Consider the following 19,001-nt stretch of genomic DNA (forward strand, 5'->3'; position numbering starts at 1 on the left):
CAGGAAAGAGAAAAATGGATAAAGAAGTTGTGGTACTTATGCACAATGGAATATCACTCAGCCATGAAATCAGTGTCATAAGGCTAGTAGCAGCATGATGAGTGGATTTAGGGACGATGACTCTAAGTGAAGTAAGTCACACAGAAAAGGACGCTTATCCTAAGATATCACTGATAGAGGGAATGTCAACATCGCTACACCTGAACTGAATTCCAAAGCAGAACAGAGTCACACATTTAGAAAACACACTATGGCTGCTTAACGGGAAAGGTGAGGCGGGGCGATGCATAAAACAAGGGTTTGAAATTAGCTCAGATACCGTTCCACAAGCCAAATATGTAATAGACAAGACCTACTCCCTGCTCAGTGAACTGGACTCAACACCCCCTATTCACCGCCCAAGAATATATCTGACTAGGAAGAGTCTTAAAACCTATGTATTGATATCTCTCTGGAAGTGAATCAAGAGGGTGTAAAGCGGCATAAACACAGCAGGGAAAAGCAGCTAAACCCCATTATAAAAATACATTACTTAAAAAAAAACCCCCAGAAAACAAAGACAGTGAAAGAGAGAGACATTCTTACAAAATCCGTTCAGGGGCTCTGATGCAACCTGGATTGACCATATCTAGACCCACAGCTGGATGAGACATAAGGCTGGACACTCTTGGGGCTGAGAGGATTGGTGAGGTTGGGTGAGCAAACGCAGACCCTTTAAAGTAATACTGCGTGGTACCCATGCCATGGGTCCCAAATCTCCAGGTTCAAGGGCATCTTCCTACATCGAAAACATGCCTGGGAAACCCAGAAGATGGTACACCGTGTGATCGGGAAAGGTTTCTAAAACGCACCTCATTTCTCCTCTCCTTGTGCTCGGGTTCGCCATTCCAGCCGCTTCACTAACAATCTCCCTACTTGGAGAATCAGCACCGTTGACCTCCTGTTTCGTACAGGTCGCAATTTGTCCTGAGGATGAACGGGAAGAGGGGGAACCAATGAGAGACTAGCTCTAGGTGTTGGGACAGGCACAGGTCACTCTATTTTCCCATCAGGAAGAAGAATGAACCACAGGCTCAGCCTGCCCCCCGGAACCAGAATAGGGCCTGAAGCAATCCTGCGCTTTTGCGGCCAGCTCCCAAAAAAGCGAGTTGACAAATGGAGCTCAGGGGCACTGCAATTCACAAACCTGCAGAGTTAGAAATGATGACTCTCGTCCACAAATATATTGAGGGAAGGCAACGAAGAGGATTTGAAAGCAAGGCAGAATTGCAGGAAACAGATTTCAGGAGGTCGATTCGACTCGCCTTGAAAGCACATGAAAAGCGGCAAAGCGTTGACAATGATGCCCTTGGCCAAAAAGGGCGTATGCGTTTTTTCCTGAATATATTCAGGAAAAAACGCATACGCCCTTTTTGGCCAACCAAGCAAGCCGGAAAGGCAAATCGGCGCTACAAAGAAGTCTCGCTTGCCAGCGGTCAAAAGGGCCATGCTGAAAAAAGTGTAAAAACCAGAAATGCAGGACAGGCCATGGAGACACGGGAGCCTTGCTACGCTGATGGGCGGGATGGAAATTGCCAACAGCCACTCTGGAGAAGTGTACGCTGCGTCCTGAAACATGGAATAGACACAGCTGAGAGAGCATAGGGCACTTCCACTCATGGGCGTAGAAATCGGGAAACCTAAAAATCAACACGACACAGGCACCCCAAAGTTTAGGGCTGCTCTGTTTCCAAGAACCTCCACTTCGGTACACCTTAAATATCCCAGGAAACAGAAAAATGGATAAAGAAGTTGTGGTACTTATGCACAATGGAATATCACTCAGCCATGAAATCAGTGTCATAAGGCTAGTAGCAGCATGATGAGTGGATTTAGGGACGATGACTCTAAGTGAAGTAAGTCACACAGAAAAGGACGCTTATCCTAAGATATCACTGATAGAGGGAATGTCAACATCGCTACACCTGAACTGAATTCCAAAGCAGAACAGAGTCACACATTTACAAAACACACTATGGCTGCTTAACGGGAAAGGTGAGGCGGGGCGATGCATAAAACAAGGGTTTGAAATTAGCTCACATACCGTTCCACAAGCCAAATATGTAATAGACAAGACCTACTCCCTGCTCAGTGAACTGGACTCAACACCCCCTATTCACCGCCCAAGAATATATCTGACTAGGAAGAGTCTTAAAACCTATGTATTGATATCTCTCTGGAAGTGAATCAAGAGGGTGTAAAGCGGCATAAACACAGCAGGGAAAAGCAGCTAAACCCCATTATAAAATTAGATTACTTAAAAAAAAAAACCCCAGAAAACAAAGACAGTGAAAGAGAGAGACATTCTTACAAAATCCGTTCAGGGGCTCTGATGCAACCTGGATTGACCATATCTAGACCCACAGCTGGATGAGACATAAGGCTGGACACTCTTGGGGCTGAGAGGATTGGTGAGGTTGGGTGAGCAAACGCAGACCCTTTAAAGTAATACTGCGTGGTACCCATGCCATGGGTCCCAAATCTCCAGGTTCAAGGGCATCTTCCTACATCGAAAACATGCCTGGGAAACCCAGAAGATGGTACACCGTGTGATCGGGAAAGGTTTCTAAAACGCACCTCATTTCTCCTCTCCTTGTGCTCGGGTTCGCCATTCCAGCCGCTTCACTAACAATCTCCCTACTTGGAGAATCAGCACCGTTGACCTCCTGTTTCGTACAGGTCGCAATTTGTCCTGAGGATGAACGGGAAGAGGGGGAACCAATGAGAGACTAGCTCTAGGTGTTGGGACAGGCACAGGTCACTCTATTTTCCCATCAGGAAGAAGAATGAACCACAGGCTCAGCCTGCCCCCCGGAACCAGAATAGGGCCTGAAGCAATCCTGCGCTTTTGCGGCCAGCTCCCAAAAAAGCGAGTTGACAAATGGAGCTCAGGGGCACTGCAATTCACAAACCTGCAGAGTTAGAAATGATGACTCTCGCCCACAAATATATTGAGGGAAGGCAACGAAGAGGATTTGAAAGCAAGGCAGAATTGCAGGAAACAGATTTCAGGAGGTCGATTCGACTCGCCTTGAAAGCACATGAAAAGCGGCAAAGCGTTGACAATGATGCCCTTGGCCAAAAAGGGCGTATGCGTTTTTTCCTGAATATATTCAGGAAAAAACGCATACGCCCTTTTTGGCCAACCAAGCAAGCCGGAAAGGCAAATCGGCGCTACAAAGAAGTCTCGCTTGCCAGCGGTCAAAAGGGCCATGCTGAAAAAAGTGTAAAAACCAGAAATGCAGGACAGGCCATGGAGACACGGGAGCCTTGCTACGCTGATGGGCGGGATGGAAATTGCCAACAGCCACTCTGGAGAAGTGTACGCTGCGTCCTGAAACATGGAATAGACACAGCTGAGAGAGCATAGGGCACTTCCACTCATGGGCGTAGAAATCGGGAAACCTAAAAATCAACACGACACAGGCACCCCAAAGTTTAGGGCTGCTCTGTTTCCAAGAACCTCCACTTCGGTACACCTTAAATATCCCAGGAAAGAGAAAAATGGATAAAGAAGTTGTGGTACTTATGCACAATGGAATATCACTCAGCCATGAAATCAGTGTCATAAGGCTAGTAGCAGCATGATGAGTGGATTTAGGGACGATGACTCTAAGTGAAGTAAGTCACACAGAAAAGGACGCTTATCCTAAGATATCACTGATAGAGGGAATGTCAACATCGCTACACCTGAACTGAATTCCAAAACAGAACAGAGTCACACATTTACAAAACACACTATGGCTGCTTAACGGGAAAGGTGAGGCGGGGCGATGCATAAAACAAGGGTTTGAAATTAGCTCACATACCGTTCCACAAGCCAAATATGTAATAGACAAGACCTACTCCCTGCTCAGTGAACTGGACTCAACACCCCCTATTCACCGCCCAAGAATATATCTGACTAGTAAGAGTCTTTAAACCTATGTATTGATATCTCTCTGGAAGTGAATCAAGAGGGTGTAAAGCGGCATAAACACAGCAGGGAAAAGCAGCTAAACCCCATTATAAAAATAGATTACTTAAAAAAAAAACCCAGAAAACAAAGACAGTGAAAGAGAGAGACATTCTTACAAAATCCGTTCAGGGGCTCTGATGCAACCTGGATTGACCATATCTAGACCCACAGCTGGATGAGACATAAGGCTGGACACTCTTGGGGCTGAGAGGATTGGTGAGGTTGGGTGAGCAAACGCAGACCCTTTAAAGTAATACTGCGTGGTACCCATGCCATGGGTCCCAAATCTCCAGGTTCAAGGGCATCTTCCTACATCGAAAACATGCCTGGGAAACCCAGAAGATGGTACACCGTGTGATCGGGAAAGGTTTCTAAAACGCACCTCATTTCTCCGCTCCTTGTGCTCGGGTTCGCCATTCCAGCCGCTTCACTAACAATCTCCCTACTTGGAGAATCAGCACCGTTGACCTCCTGTTTCGTACAGGTCGCAATTTGTCCTGAGGATGAACGGGAAGAGGGGGAACCAATGAGAGACTAGCTCTAGTTGTTGGGACAGGCACAGGTCACTCTATTTTCCCATCAGGAAGAAGAATGAACCACAGGCTCAGCCTGCCCCCCGGAACCAGAATAGGGCCTGAAGCAATCCTGCGCTTTTGCGGCCAGCTCCCAAAAAAGCGAGTTGACAAATGGAGCTCAGGGGCACTGCAATTCACAAACCTGCAGAGTTAGAAATGATGACTCTCGTCCACAAATATATTGAGGGAAGGCAACGAAGAGGATTTGAAAGCAAGGCAGAATTGCAGGAAACAGATTTCAGGAGGTCGATTCGACTCGCCTTGAAAGCACATGAAAAGCGGCAAAGCGTTGACAATGATGCCCTTGGCCAAAAAGGGCGTATGCGTTTTTTCCTGAATATATTCAGGAAAAAACGCATACGCCCTTTTTGGCCAACCAAGCAAGCCGGAAAGGCAAATCGGCGCTACAAAGAAGTCTCGCTTGCCAGCGGTCAAAAGGGCCATGCTGAAAAAAGTGTAAAAACCAGAAATGCAGGACAGGCCATGGAGACACGGGAGCCTTGCTACGCTGATGGGCGGGATGGAAATTGCCAACAGCCACTCTGGAGAAGTGTACGCTGCGTCCTGAAACATGGAATAGACACAGCTGAGAGAGCATAGGGCACTTCCACTCATGGGCGTAGAAATCGGGAAACCTAAAAATCAACACGACACAGGCACCCCAAAGTTTAGGGCTGCTCTGTTTCCAAGAACCTCCACTTCGGTACACCTTAAATATCTCAGGAAACAGAAAAATGGATAAAGAAGTTGTGGTACTTATGCACAATGGAATATCACTCAGCCATGAAATCAGTGTCATAAGGCTAGTAGCAGCATGATGAGTGGATTTAGGGACGATGACTCTAAGTGAAGTAAGTCACACAGAAAAGGACGCTTATCCTAAGATATCACTGATAGAGGGAATGTCAACATCGCTACACCTGAACTGAATTCCAAAACAGAACAGAGTCACACATTTAGAAAACACACTATGGCTGCTTAACGGGAAAGGTGAGGCGGGGCGATGCATAAAACAAGGGTTTGAAATTAGCTCACATACCGTTCCACAAGCCAAATATGTAATAGACAAGACCTACTCCCTGCTCAGTGAACTGGACTCAACACCCCCTATTCACCGCCCAAGAATATATCTGACTAGGAAGAGTCTTAAAACCTATGTATTGATATCTCTCTGGAAGTGAATCAAGAGGGTGTAAAGCGGCATAAACACAGCAGGGAAAAGCAGCTAAACCCCATTATAAAAATAGATTACTTAAAAAAAAAAACCCAGAAAACAAAGACAGTGAAAGAGAGAGACATTCTTACAAAATCCGTTCAGGGGCTCTGATGCAACCTGGATTGACCATATCTAGACCCACAGCTGGATGAGACATAAGGCTGGACACTCTTGGGGCTGAGAGGATTGGTGAGGTTGGGTGAGCAAACGCAGACCCTTTAAAGTAATACTGCGTGGTACCCATGCCATGGGTCCCAAATCTCCAGGTTCAAGGGCATCTTCCTACATCGAAAACATGCCTGGGAAACCCAGAAGATGGTACACCGTGTGATCGGGAAAGGTTTCTAAAACGCACCTCATTTCTCCTCTCCTTGTGCTCGGGTTCGCCATTCCAGCCGCTTCACTAACAATCTCCCTACTTGGAGAATCAGCACCGTTGACCTCCTGTTTCGTACAGGTCGCAATTTGTCCTGAGGATGAACGGGAAGAGGGGGAACCAATGAGAGACTAGCTCTAGGTGTTGGGACAGGCACAGGTCACTCTATTTTCCCATCAGGAAGAAGAATGAACCACAGGCTCAGCCTGCCCCCCGGAACCAGAATAGGGCCTGAAGCAATCCTGCGCTTTTGCGGCCAGCTCCCAAAAAAGCGAGTTGACAAATGGAGCTCAGGGGCACTGCAATTCACAAACCTGCAGAGTTAGAAATGATGACTCTCGTCCACAAATATATTGAGGGAAGGCAACGAAGAGGATTTGAAAGCAAGGCAGAATTGCAGGAAACAGATTTCAGGAGGTAGATTCGACTCGCCTTGAAAGCACATGAAAAGCGGCAAAGCGTTGACAATGATGCCCTTGGCCAAAAAGGGCGTATGCGTTTTTTCCTGAATATATTCAGGAAAAAACGCATACGCCCTTTTTGGCCAACCAAGCAAGCCGGAAAGGCAAATCGGCGCTACAAAGAAGTCTCGCTTGCCAGCGGTCAAAAGGGCCATGCTGAAAAAAGTGTAAAAACCAGAAATGCAGGACAGGCCATGGAGACACGGGAGCCTTGCTACGCTGATGGGCGGGATGGAAATTGCCAACAGCCACTCTGGAGAAGTGTACGCTGCGTCCTGAAACATGGAATAGACACAGCTGAGAGAGCATAGGGCACTTCCACTCATGGGCGTAGAAATCGGGAAACCTAAAAATCAACACGACACAGGCACCCCAAAGTTTAGGGCTGCTCTGTTTCCAAGAACCTCCACTTCGGTACACCTTAAATATCCCAGGAAACAGAAAAATGGATAAAGAAGTTGTGGTACTTATGCACAATGGAATATCACTCAGCCATGAAATCAGTGTCATAAGGCTAGTAGCAGCATGATGAGTGGATTTAGGGACGATGACTCTAAGTGAAGTAAGTCACACAGAAAAGGACGCTTATCCTAAGATATCACTGATAGAGGGAATGTCAACATCGCTACACCTGAACTGAATTCCAAAGCAGAACAGAGTCACACATTTACAAAACACACTATGGCTGCTTAACGGGAAAGGTGAGGCGGGGCGATGCATAAAACAAGGGTTTGAAATTAGCTCAGATACCGTTCCACAAGCCAAATATGTAATAGACAAGACCTACTCCCTGCTCAGTGAACTGGACTCAACACCCCCTATTCACCGCCCAAGAATATATCTGACTAGGAAGAGTCTTAAAACCTATGTATTGATATCTCTCTGGAAGTGAATCAAGAGGGTGTAAAGCGGCATAAACACAGCAGGGAAAAGCAGCTAAACCCCATTATAAAAATAGATTACTTAAAAAAAAAAACCCCAGAAAACAAAGACAGTGAAAGAGAGAGACATTCTTACAAAATCCGTTCAGGGGCTCTGATGCAACCTGGATTGACCATATCTAGACCCACAGCTGGATGAGACATAAGGCTGGACACTCTTGGGGCTGAGAGGATTGGTGAGGTTGGGTGAGCAAACGCAGACCCTTTAAAGTAATACTGCGTGGTACCCATGCCATGGGTCCCAAATCTCCAGGTTCAAGGGCATCTTCCTACATCGAAAACATGCCTGGGAAACCCAGAAGATGGTACACCGTGTGATCGGGAAAGGTTTCTAAAACGCACCTCATTTCTCCTCTCCTTGTGCTCGGGTTCGCCATTCCAGCCGCTTCACTAACAATCTCCCTACTTGGAGAATCAGCACCGTTGACCTCCTGTTTCGTACAGGTCGCAATTTGTCCTGAGGATGAACGGGAAGAGGGGGAACCAATGAGAGACTAGCTCTAGTTGTTGGGACAGGCACAGGTCACTCTATTTTCCCATCAGGAAGAAGAATGAACCACAGGCTCAGCCTGCCCCCCGGAACCAGAATAGGGCCTGAAGCAATCCTGCGCTTTTGCGGCCAGCTCCCAAAAAAGCGAGTTGACAAATGGAGCTCAGGGGCACTGCAATTCACAAACCTGCAGAGTTAGAAATGATGACTCTCGTCCACAAATATATTGAGGGAAGGCAACGAAGAGGATTTGAAAGCAAGGCAGAATTGCAGGAAACAGATTTCAGGAGGTAGATTCGACTCGCCTTGAAAGCACATGAAAAGCGGCAAAGCGTTGACAATGATGCCCTTGGCCAAAAAGGGCGTATGCGTTTTTTCCTGAATATATTCAGGAAAAAACGCATACGCCCTTTTTGGCCAACCAAGCAAGCCGGAAAGGCAAATCGGCGCTACAAAGAAGTCTCGCTTGCCAGCGGTCAAAAGGGCCATGCTGAAAAAAGTGTAAAAACCAGAAATGCAGGACAGGCCATGGAGACACGGGAGCCTTGCTACGCTGATGGGCGGGATGGAAATTGCCAACAGCCACTCTGGAGAAGTGTACGCTGCGTCCTGAAACATGGAATAGACACAGCTGAGAGAGCATAGGGCACTTCCACTCATGGGCGTAGAAATCGGGAAACCTAAAAATCAACACGACACAGGCACCCCAAAGTTTAGGGCTGCTCTGTTTCCAAGAACCTCCACTTCGGTACACCTTAAATATCCCAGGAAACAGAAAAATGGATAAAGAAGTTGTGGTACTTATGCACAATGGAATATCACTCAGCCATGAAATCAGTGTCATAAGGCTAGTAGCAGCATGATGAGTGGATTTAGGGACGATGACTCTAAGTGAAGTAAGTCACACAGAAAAGGACGCTTATCCTAAGATATCACTGATAGAGGGAATGTCAACATCGCTACACCTGAACTGAATTCCAAAGCAGAACAGAGTCACACATTTACAAAACACACTATGGCTGCTTAACGGGAAAGGTGAGGCGGGGCGATGCATAAAACAAGGGTTTGAAATTAGCTCAGATACCGTTCCACAAGCCAAATATGTAATAGACAAGACCTACTCCCTGCTCAGTGAACTGGACTCAACACCCCCTATTCACCGCCCAAGAATATATCTGACTAGGAAGAGTCTTAAAACCTATGTATTGATATCTCTCTGGAAGTGAATCAAGAGGGTGTAAAGCGGCATAAACACAGCAGGGAAAAGCAGCTAAACCCCATTATAAAAATAGATTACTTAAAAAAAAAAACCCCAGAAAACAAAGACAGTGAAAGAGAGAGACATTCTTACAAAATCCGTTCAGGGGCTCTGATGCAACCTGGATTGACCATATCTAGACCCACAGCTGGATGAGACATAAGGCTGGACACTCTTGGGGCTGAGAGGATTGGTGAGGTTGGGTGAGCAAACGCAGACCCTTTAAAGTAATACTGCGTGGTACCCATGCCATGGGTCCCAAATCTCCAGGTTCAAGGGCATCTTCCTACATCGAAAACATGCCTGGGAAACCCAGAAGATGGTACACCGTGTGATCGGGAAAGGTTTCTAAAACGCACCTCATTTCTCCTCTCCTTGTGCTCGGGTTCGCCATTCCAGCCGCTTCACTAACAATCTCCCTACTTGGAGAATCAGCACCGTTGACCTCCTGTTTCGTACAGGTCGCAATTTGTCCTGAGGATGAACGGGAAGAGGGGGAACCAATGAGAGACTAGCTCTATTTGTTGGGACAGGCACAGGTCACTCTATTTTCCCATCAGGAAGAAGAATGAACCACAGGCTCAGCCTGCCCCCCGGAACCAGAATAGGGCCTGAAGCAATCCTGCGCTTTTGCGGCCAGCTCCCAAAAAAGCGAGTTGACAAATGGAGCTCAGGGGCACTGCAATTCACAAACCTGCAGAGTTCGAAATGATGACTCTCGTCCACAAATATATTGAGGGAAGGCAACGAAGAGGATTTGAAAGCAAGGCAGAATTGCAGGAAACAGATTTCAGGAGGTCGATTCGACTCGCCTTGAAAGCACATGAAAAGCGGCAAAGCGTTGACAATGATGCCCTTGGCCAAAAAGGGCGTATGCGTTTTTTCCTGAATATAGTCAGGAAAAAACGCATACGCCCTTTTTGGCCAACCAAGCAAGCCGGAAAGGCAAATCGGCGCTACAAAGAAGTCTCGCTTGCCAGCGGTCAAAAGGGCCATGCTGAAAAAAGTGTAAAAACCAGAAATGCAGGACAGGCCATGGAGACACGGGAGCCTTGCTACGCTGATGGGCGGGATGGAAATTCCCAACAGCCACTCTGGAGGAGTGTACGCTGCGTCCTGAAACATGGAATAGACACAGCTGAGAGAGCATAGGGCACTTCCACTCATGGGCGTAGAAATCGGGAAACCTAAAAATCAACACGACACAGGCACCCCAAAGTTTAGGGCTGCTCTGTTTCCAAGAACCTCCACTTCGGTACACCTTAAATATCCCAGGAAAGAGAAAAATGGATAAAGAAGTTGTGGTACTTATGCACAATGGAATATCACTCAGCCATGAAATCAGTGTCATAAGGCTAGTAGCAGCATGATGAGTGGATTTAGGGACGATGACTCTAAGTGAAGTAAGTCACCCAGAAAAGGACACTTATCCTAAGATATCACTGATAGAGGGAATGTCAACATCGCTACACCTGAACTGAATTCCAAAACAGAACAGAGTCACACATTTACAAAACACCCTATGGCTGCTTAACGGGAAAGGTGAGGCGGGGCGATGCATAAAACAAGGGTTTGAAATTAGCTCACATACCGTTCCACAAGCCAAATATGTAATAGACAAGACCTACTCCCTGCTCAGTGAACTGGACTCAACACCCCCTATTCACCGGCCAAGAATATATCTGACTAGGAAGAGTCTTAAAACCTATGTATTGATATCTCTCTGGAAGTGAATCAAGAGGGTGTAAAGCGGCATAAACACAGCAGGGAAAAGCAGCTAAACCCCATTATAAAAATAGATTACTTAAAAAAAAAAACCCCAGAAAACAAAGACAGTGAAAGAGAGAGACATTCTTACAAAATCCGTTCAGGGGCTCTGATGCAACCTGGATTGACCATATCTAGACCCACAGCTGGATGAGACATAAGGCTGGACACTCTTGGGGCTGAGAGGATTGGTGAGGTTGGGTGAGCAAACGCAGACCCTTTAAAGTAATACTGCGTGGTACCCATGCCATGGGTCCCAAATCTCCAGGTTCAAGGGCATCTTCCTACATCGAAAACATGCCTGGGAAACCCAGAAGATGGTACACCGTGTGATCGGGAAAGGTTTCTAAAACGCACCTCATTTCTCCTCTCCTTGTGCTCGGGTTCGCCATTCCAGCCGCTTCACTAACAATCTCCCTACTTGGAGAATCAGCACCGTTGACCTCCTGTTTCGTACAGGTCGCAATTTGTCCTGAGGATGAACGGGAAGAGGGGGAACCAATGAGAGACTAGCTCTAGTTGTTGGGACAGGCACAGGTCACTCTATTTTCCCATCAGGAAGAAGAATGAACCACAGGCTCAGCCTGCCCCCCGGAACCAGAATAGGGCCTGAAGCAATCCTGCGCTTTTGCGGCCAGCTCCCAAAAAAGCGAGTTGACAAATGGAGCTCAGGGGCACTGCAATTCACAAACCTGCAGAGTTAGAAATGATGACTCTCGTCCACAAATATATTGAGGGAAGGCAACGAAGAGGATTTGAAAGCAAGGCAGAATTGCAGGAAACAGATTTCAGGAGGTCGATTCGACTTGCCTTGAAAGCACATGAAAAGCGGCAAAGCGTTGACAATGATGCCCTTGGCCAAAAAGGGCGTATGCGTTTTTTCCTGAATATATTCAGGAAAAAACGCATACGCCCTTTTTGGCCAACCAAGCAAGCCGGAAAGGCAAATCGGCGCTACAAAGAAGTCTCGCTTGCCAGCGGTCAAAAGGGCCATGCTGAAAAAAGTGTAAAAACCAGAAATGCAGGACAGGACATGGAGACACGGGAGCCTTGCTACGCTGATGGGCGGGATGGAAATTGCCAACAGCCACTCTGGAGAAGTGTACGCTGCGTCCTGAAACATGGAATAGACACAGCTGAGAGAGCATAGGGCACTTCCACTCATGGGCGTAGAAATCGGGAAACTTAAAAATCAACACGACACAGGCACCCCAAAGTTTAGGGCTGCTCTGTTTCCAAGAACCTCCACTTTGGTACACCTTAAATATCCCAGGAAACAGAAAAATGGATAAAGAAGTTGTGGTACTTATGCACAATGGAATATCACTCAGCCATGAAATCAGTGTCATAAGGCTAGTAGCAGCATGATGAGTGGATTTAGGGACGATGACTCTAAGTGAAGTAAGTCACACAGAAAAGGACGCTTATCCTAAGATATCACTGATAGAGGGAATGTCAACATCGCTACACCTGAACTGAATTCCAAAGCAGAACAGAGTCACACATTTAGAAAACACACTATGGCTGCTTAACGGGAAAGGTGAGGCGGGGCGATGCATAAAACAAGGGTTTGAAATTAGCTCAGATACCGTTCCACAAGCCAAATATGTAATAGACAAGACCTACTCCCTGCTCAGTGAACTGGACTCAACACCCCCTATTCACCGCCCAGGAATATATCTGACTAGGAAGAGTCTTAAAACCTATGTATTGATATCTCTCTGGAAGTGAATCAAGAGGGTGTAAAGCGGCATAAACACAGCAGGGAAAAGCAGCTAAACCCCATTATAAAAATAGATTACTTAAAAAAAAAAAACCCCAGAAAACAAAGACACTGAAAGAGACAGACATTCTTACAAAATCCGTTCAGGGGCTCTGATGCAACCTGGATTGACCATATCTAGACCCACAGCTGGATGAGACATAAGGCTGGACACTCTTGGGGCTGAGAGGATTGGTGAGGTTGGGTGAGCAAACGCAGACCCTTTAAAGTAATACTGCGTGGTACCCATGCCATGGGTCCCAAAACTCCAGGTTCAAGGGCATCTTCCTACATCGAAAACATGCCTGGGAAACCCAGAAGATGGTACACCATGTGATCGGGAAAGGTTTCTAAAACGCACCTCATTTCTCCTCTCCTTGTGCTCGGGTTCGCCATTCCAGCCGCTTCACTGACAATCTCCCTACTTGGAGAATCAGCACCGTTGACCTCCTGTTTCGTACAGGTCGCAATTTGTCCTGAGGATGAACGGGAAGAGGGGGAACCAATGAGAGACTAGCTCTAGGTGTTGGGACAGGCACAGGTCACTCTATTTTCCCATCAGGAAGAAGAATGAACCACAGGCTCAGCCTGCCCCCCGGAACCAGAATAGGGCCTGAAGCAATCCTGCGCTTTTGCGGCCAGCTCCCAAAAAAGCGAGTTGACAAATGGAGCTCAGGGGCACTGCAATTCACAAACCTGCAGAGTTCGAAATGATGACTCTCGTCCACAAATATATTGAGGGAAGGCAACGAAGAGGATTTGAAAGCAAGGCAGAATTGCAGGAAACAGATTTCAGGAGGTAGATTCGACTCGCCTTGAAAGCACATGAAAAGCGGCAAAGCGTTGACAATGATGCCCTTGGCCAAAAAGGGCGTATGCGTTTTTTCCTGAATATATTCAGGAAAAAACGCATACGCCCTTTTTGGCCAACCAAGCAAGCCGGAAAGGCAAATCGGCGCTACAAAGAAGTCTCGCTTGCCAGCGGTCAAAAGGGCCATGCTGAAAAAAGTGTAAAAACCAGAAATGCAGGACAGGCCATGGAGACACGGGAGCCTTGCTACGCTGATGGGCGGGATGGAAATTGCCAACAGCCACTCTGGAGAAGTGTACGCTGCGTCCTGAAACATGGAATAGACACAGCTGAGAGAGCATAGGGCACTTCCACTCATGGGCGTAGAAATCGGGAAACCTAAAAATCAACACGACACAGGCACCCCAAAGTTTAGGGCTGCTCTGTTTCCAAGAACCTCCACTTCGGTACACCTTAAATATCTCAGGAAACAGAAAAATGGATAAAGAAGTTGTGGTACTTATGCACAATGGAATATCACTCAGCCATGAAATCAGTGTCATAAGGCTAGTAGCAGCATGATGAGTGGATTTCGGGACGATGACTCTAAGTGAAGTAAGTCACACAGAAAAGGACGCTTATCCTAAGATATCACTGATAGAGGGAATGTCAACATCGCTACACCTGAACTGAATTCCAAAACAGAACAGAGTCACACATTTACAAAACACACTATGGCTGCTTAACGGGAAAGGTGAGGCGGGGCGATGCATAAAACAAGGGTTTGAAATTAGCTCACATACCGTTCCACAAGCCAAATATGTAATAGACAAGACCTACTCCCTGCTCAGTGAACTGGACTCAACACCCCCTATTCACCGCCCAAGAATATATCTGACTAGGAAGAGTCTTTAAACCTATGTATTGATATCTCTCTGGAAGTGAATCAAGAGGGTGTAAAGCGGCATAAACACAGCAGGGAAAAGCAGCTAAACCCCATTATAAAAATAGATTACTTAAAAAAAAAACCCAGAAAAGAAAGACAGTGAAAGAGAGAGACATTCTTACAAAATCCGTTCAGGGGCTCTGATGCAACCTGGATTGACCATATCTAGACCCACAGCTGGATGAGACATAAGGCTGGACACTCTTGGGGCTGAGAGGATTGGTGAGGTTGGGTGAGCAAACGCAGACCCTTTAAAGTAATACTGCGTGGTACCCATGCCATGGGTCCCAAATCTCCAGGTTCAAGGGCATCTTCCTACATCGAAAACATGCCTGGGAAACCCAGAAGATGGTACACCGTGTGATCGGGAAAGGTTTCTAAAACGCACCTCATTTCTCCTCTCCTTGTGCTCGGGTTCGCCATTCCAGCCGCTTCACTAACAATCTCCCTACTTGGAGAATCAGCACCGTTGACCTCCTGTTTCGTACAGGTCGCAATTTGTCCTGAGGATGAACGGGAAGAGGGGGAACCAATGAGAGACTAGCTCTAGGTGTTGGGACAGGCACAGGTCACTCTATTTTCCCATCAGGAAGAAGAATGAACCACAGGCTCAGCCTGCCCCCCGGAACCAGAATAGGGCCTGAAGCAATCCTGCGCTTTTGCGGCCAGCTCCCAAAAAAGCGAGTTGACAAATGGAGCTCAGGGGCACTGCAATTCACAAACCTGCAGAGTTAGAAATGATGACTCTCGTCCACAAATATATTGAGGGAAGGCAACGAAGAGGATTTGAAAGCAAGGCAGAATTGCAGGAAACAGATTTCAGGAGGTCGATTCGACTCGCCTTGAAAGCACATGAAAAGCGGCAAAGCGTTGACAATGATGCCCTTGGCCAAAAAGCGCGTATGCGTTTTTTCCTGAATATATTCAGGAAAAAACGCATACGCCCTTTTTGGCCAACCAAGCAAGCCGGAAAGGCAAATCGGCGCTACAAAGAAGTCTCGCTTGCCAGCGGTCAAAAGGGCCATGCTGAAAAAAGTGTAAAAACCAGAAATGCAGGACAGGCCATGGAGACACGGGAGCCTTGCTACGCTGATGGGCGGGATGGAAATTGCCAACAGCCACTCTGGAGGAGTGTACGCTGCGTCCTGAAACATGGAATAGACACAGCTGAGAGAGCATAGGGCACTTCCACTCATGGGCGTAGAAATCGGGAAACCTAAAAATCAACACGACACAGGCACCCCAAAGTTTAGGGCTGCTCTGTTTCCAAGAACCTCCACTTCGGTACACCTTAAATATCCCAGGAAAGAGCAAAATGGATAAAGAAGTTGTGGTACTTATGCACAATGGAATATCACTCAGCCATGAAATCAGTGTCATAAGGCTAGTAGCAGCATGATGAGTGGATTTAGGGACGATGACTCTAAGTTAAGTAAGTCACACAGAAAAGGACGCTTATCCTAAGATATCACTTATAGAGGGAATGTCAACATCGCTACACCTGAACTGAATTCCAAAACAGAACAGAGTCACACATTTACAAAACACACTATGGCTGCTTAACGGGAAAGGTGAGGCGGGGCGATGTATAAAACAAGGGTTTGAAATTAGCTCAGATACCGTTCCACAAGCCAAATATGTAATAGACAAGACCTACTCCCTGCTCAGTGAACTGGACTCAACACCCCCTATTCACCACCCAAGAATATATTTGACTAGGAAGAGTCTTAAAACCTATGTATTGATATCTCTCTGGAAGTGAATCAAGAGGGTGTAAAGCGGCATAAACACAGCAGGGAAAAGCAGCTAAACCCCATTATAAAAATAGATTACTTAAAAAAAAAACCCAGAAAACAAAGACAGTGAAAGAGAGAGACATTCTTACAAAATCCGTTCAGGGGCTCTGATGCAACCTGGATTGACCATATCTAGACCCACAGCTGGATGAGACATAAGGCTGGACACTCTTGGGGCTGAGAGGATTGGTGAGGTTGGGTGAGCAAACGCAGACCCTTTAAAGTAATACTGCGTGGTACCCATGCCATGGGTCCCAAATCTCCAGGTTCAAGGGCATCTTCCTACATCGAAAACATGCCTGGGAAACCCAGAAGATGGTACACCGTGTGATCGGGAAAGGTTTCTAAAACGCACCTCATTTCTCCGCTCCTTGTGCTCGGGTTCGCCATTCCAGCCGCTTCACTAACAATCTCCCTACTTGGAGAATCAGCACCGTTGACCTCCTGTTTCGTACAGGTCGCAATTTGTCCTGAGGATGAACGGGAAGAGGGGGAACTAATGAGAGACTAGCTCTAGGTGTTGGGACAGGCACAGGTCACTCTATTTTCCCATCAGGAAGAAGAATGAACCACAGGCTCAGCCTGCCCCCCGGAACCAGAATAGGGCCTGAAGCAATCCTGCGCTTTTGCGGCCAGCTCCCAAAAAAGCGAGTTGACAAATGGAGCTCAGGGGCACTGCAATTCACAAACCTGCAGAGTTAGAAATGATGACTCTCGTCCACAAATATATTGAGGGAAGGCAACGAAGAGGATTTGAAAGCAAGGCAGAATTGCAGGAAACAGATTTCAGGAGGTCGATTCGACTCGCCTTGAAAGCACATGAAAAGCGGCAAAGCGTTGACAATGATGCCCTTGGCCAAAAAGGGCGTATGCGTTTTTTCCTGAATATACTCAGGAAAAAACGCATACGCCCTTTTTGGCCAACCAAGCAAGCCGGAAAGGCAAATCGGCGCTACAAAGAAGTCTCGCTTGCCAGCGGTCAAAAGGGCCATGCTGAAAAATGTGTAAAAACCAGAAATGCAGGACAGGCCATGGAGACACGGGAGCCTTGCTACGCTGATGGGCGGGATGGAAATTGCCAACAGCCACTCTGGAGGAGTGTACGCTGCGTCCTGAAACATGGAATAGACACAGCTGAGAGAGCATAGGGCACTTCCACTCATGGGCGTAGAAATCGGGAAACCTAAAAATCAACACGACACAGGCACCCCAAAGTTTAGGGCTGCTCTGTTTCCAAGAACCTCCACTTCGGTACACCTGAAATATCCCAGGAAAGAGAAAAATGGATAAAGAAGTTGTGGTACTTATGCACAATGGAATATCACTCAGCCATGAAATCAGTGTCATAAGGCTAGTAGCAGCATGATGAGTGGATTTAGGGACAATGACTCTAAGTGAAGTAAGTCACACAGAAAAGGACACTTATCCTAAGATATCACTGATAGAGGGAATGTCAACATCGCTACACCTGAACTGAATTCCAAAACAGAACAGAGTCACACATTTACAAAACACACTATGGCTGCTTAACGGGAAAGGTGAGGCGGGGCGATGCATAAAACAAGGGTTTGAAATTAGCTCACATACCGTTCCACAAACCAAATATGTAATAGACAAGACCTACTCCCTGCTCAGTGAACTGGACTCAACACCCCCTATTCACCGCCCAAGAATATATCTGACTAGGAAGAGTCTTAAAACCTATGTATTGATATCTCTCTGGAAGTGAATCAAGAGGGTGTAAAGCGGCATAAACACAGCAGGGAAAAGCAGATAAACCCCATTATAAAACTAGATTACTTAAAAAAAAAACCCATAAAACAAAGACAGTGAAAGAGAGAGACATTCTTACAAAATCCGTTCAGGGGCTCTGATGCAACCTGGATTGACCATATCTAGACCCACAGCTGGATGAGACATAAGGCTGGACACTCTTGGGGCTGAGAGGATTGGTGAGGTTGGGTGAGCAAACGCAGACCCTTTAAAGTAATCCTGCGTGGTACCCATGCCATGGGTCCCAAATCTCCAGGTTCAAGGGCATCTTCCTACATCGAAAACATGCCTGGGAAACCCAGAAGATGGTACACCGTGTGATCGGGAAAGGTTTCTAAAACGCACCTCATTTCTCCTCTCCTTGTGCTCGGGTTCGCCATTCCAGCCGCTTCACTGACAATCTCCCTACTTGGAGAATCAGCACCGTTGACCTCCTGTTTCGTACAGGTCGCAATTTGTCCTGAGGAAGAACGGGAAGAGGGGGAACCAATGAGAGACTAGCTCTAGGTGTTGGGACAGGCACAGGTCACTCTATTTTCCCATCAGGAAGAAGAATGAACCACAGGCTCAGCCTGCCGCCCGGAACCAGAATGGGGCCTGAAGCAATCCTGCGCTTTTGCGGCCAGATCCCAAAAAAGCGAGTTGACAAATGGAGCTCAGGGGCACTGCAATTCACAAACCTGCAGAGTTCGAAATGATGACTCTCGTCCACAAATATATTGAGGGAAGGCAACGAAGAGGATTTGAAAGCAAGGCAGAATTGCAGGAAACAGATTTCAGGAGGTAGATTCGACTCGCCTTGAAAGCACATGAAAAGCGGCAAAGCGTTGACAATGATGCCCTTGGCCAAAAA

The sequence above is a fragment of the Eubalaena glacialis genome, chromosome 8, assembly GCF_028564815.1.
Source record: "Eubalaena glacialis isolate mEubGla1 chromosome 8, mEubGla1.1.hap2.+ XY, whole genome shotgun sequence".
Taxonomy (NCBI): Eukaryota; Metazoa; Chordata; class Mammalia; order Artiodactyla; family Balaenidae; genus Eubalaena; species Eubalaena glacialis.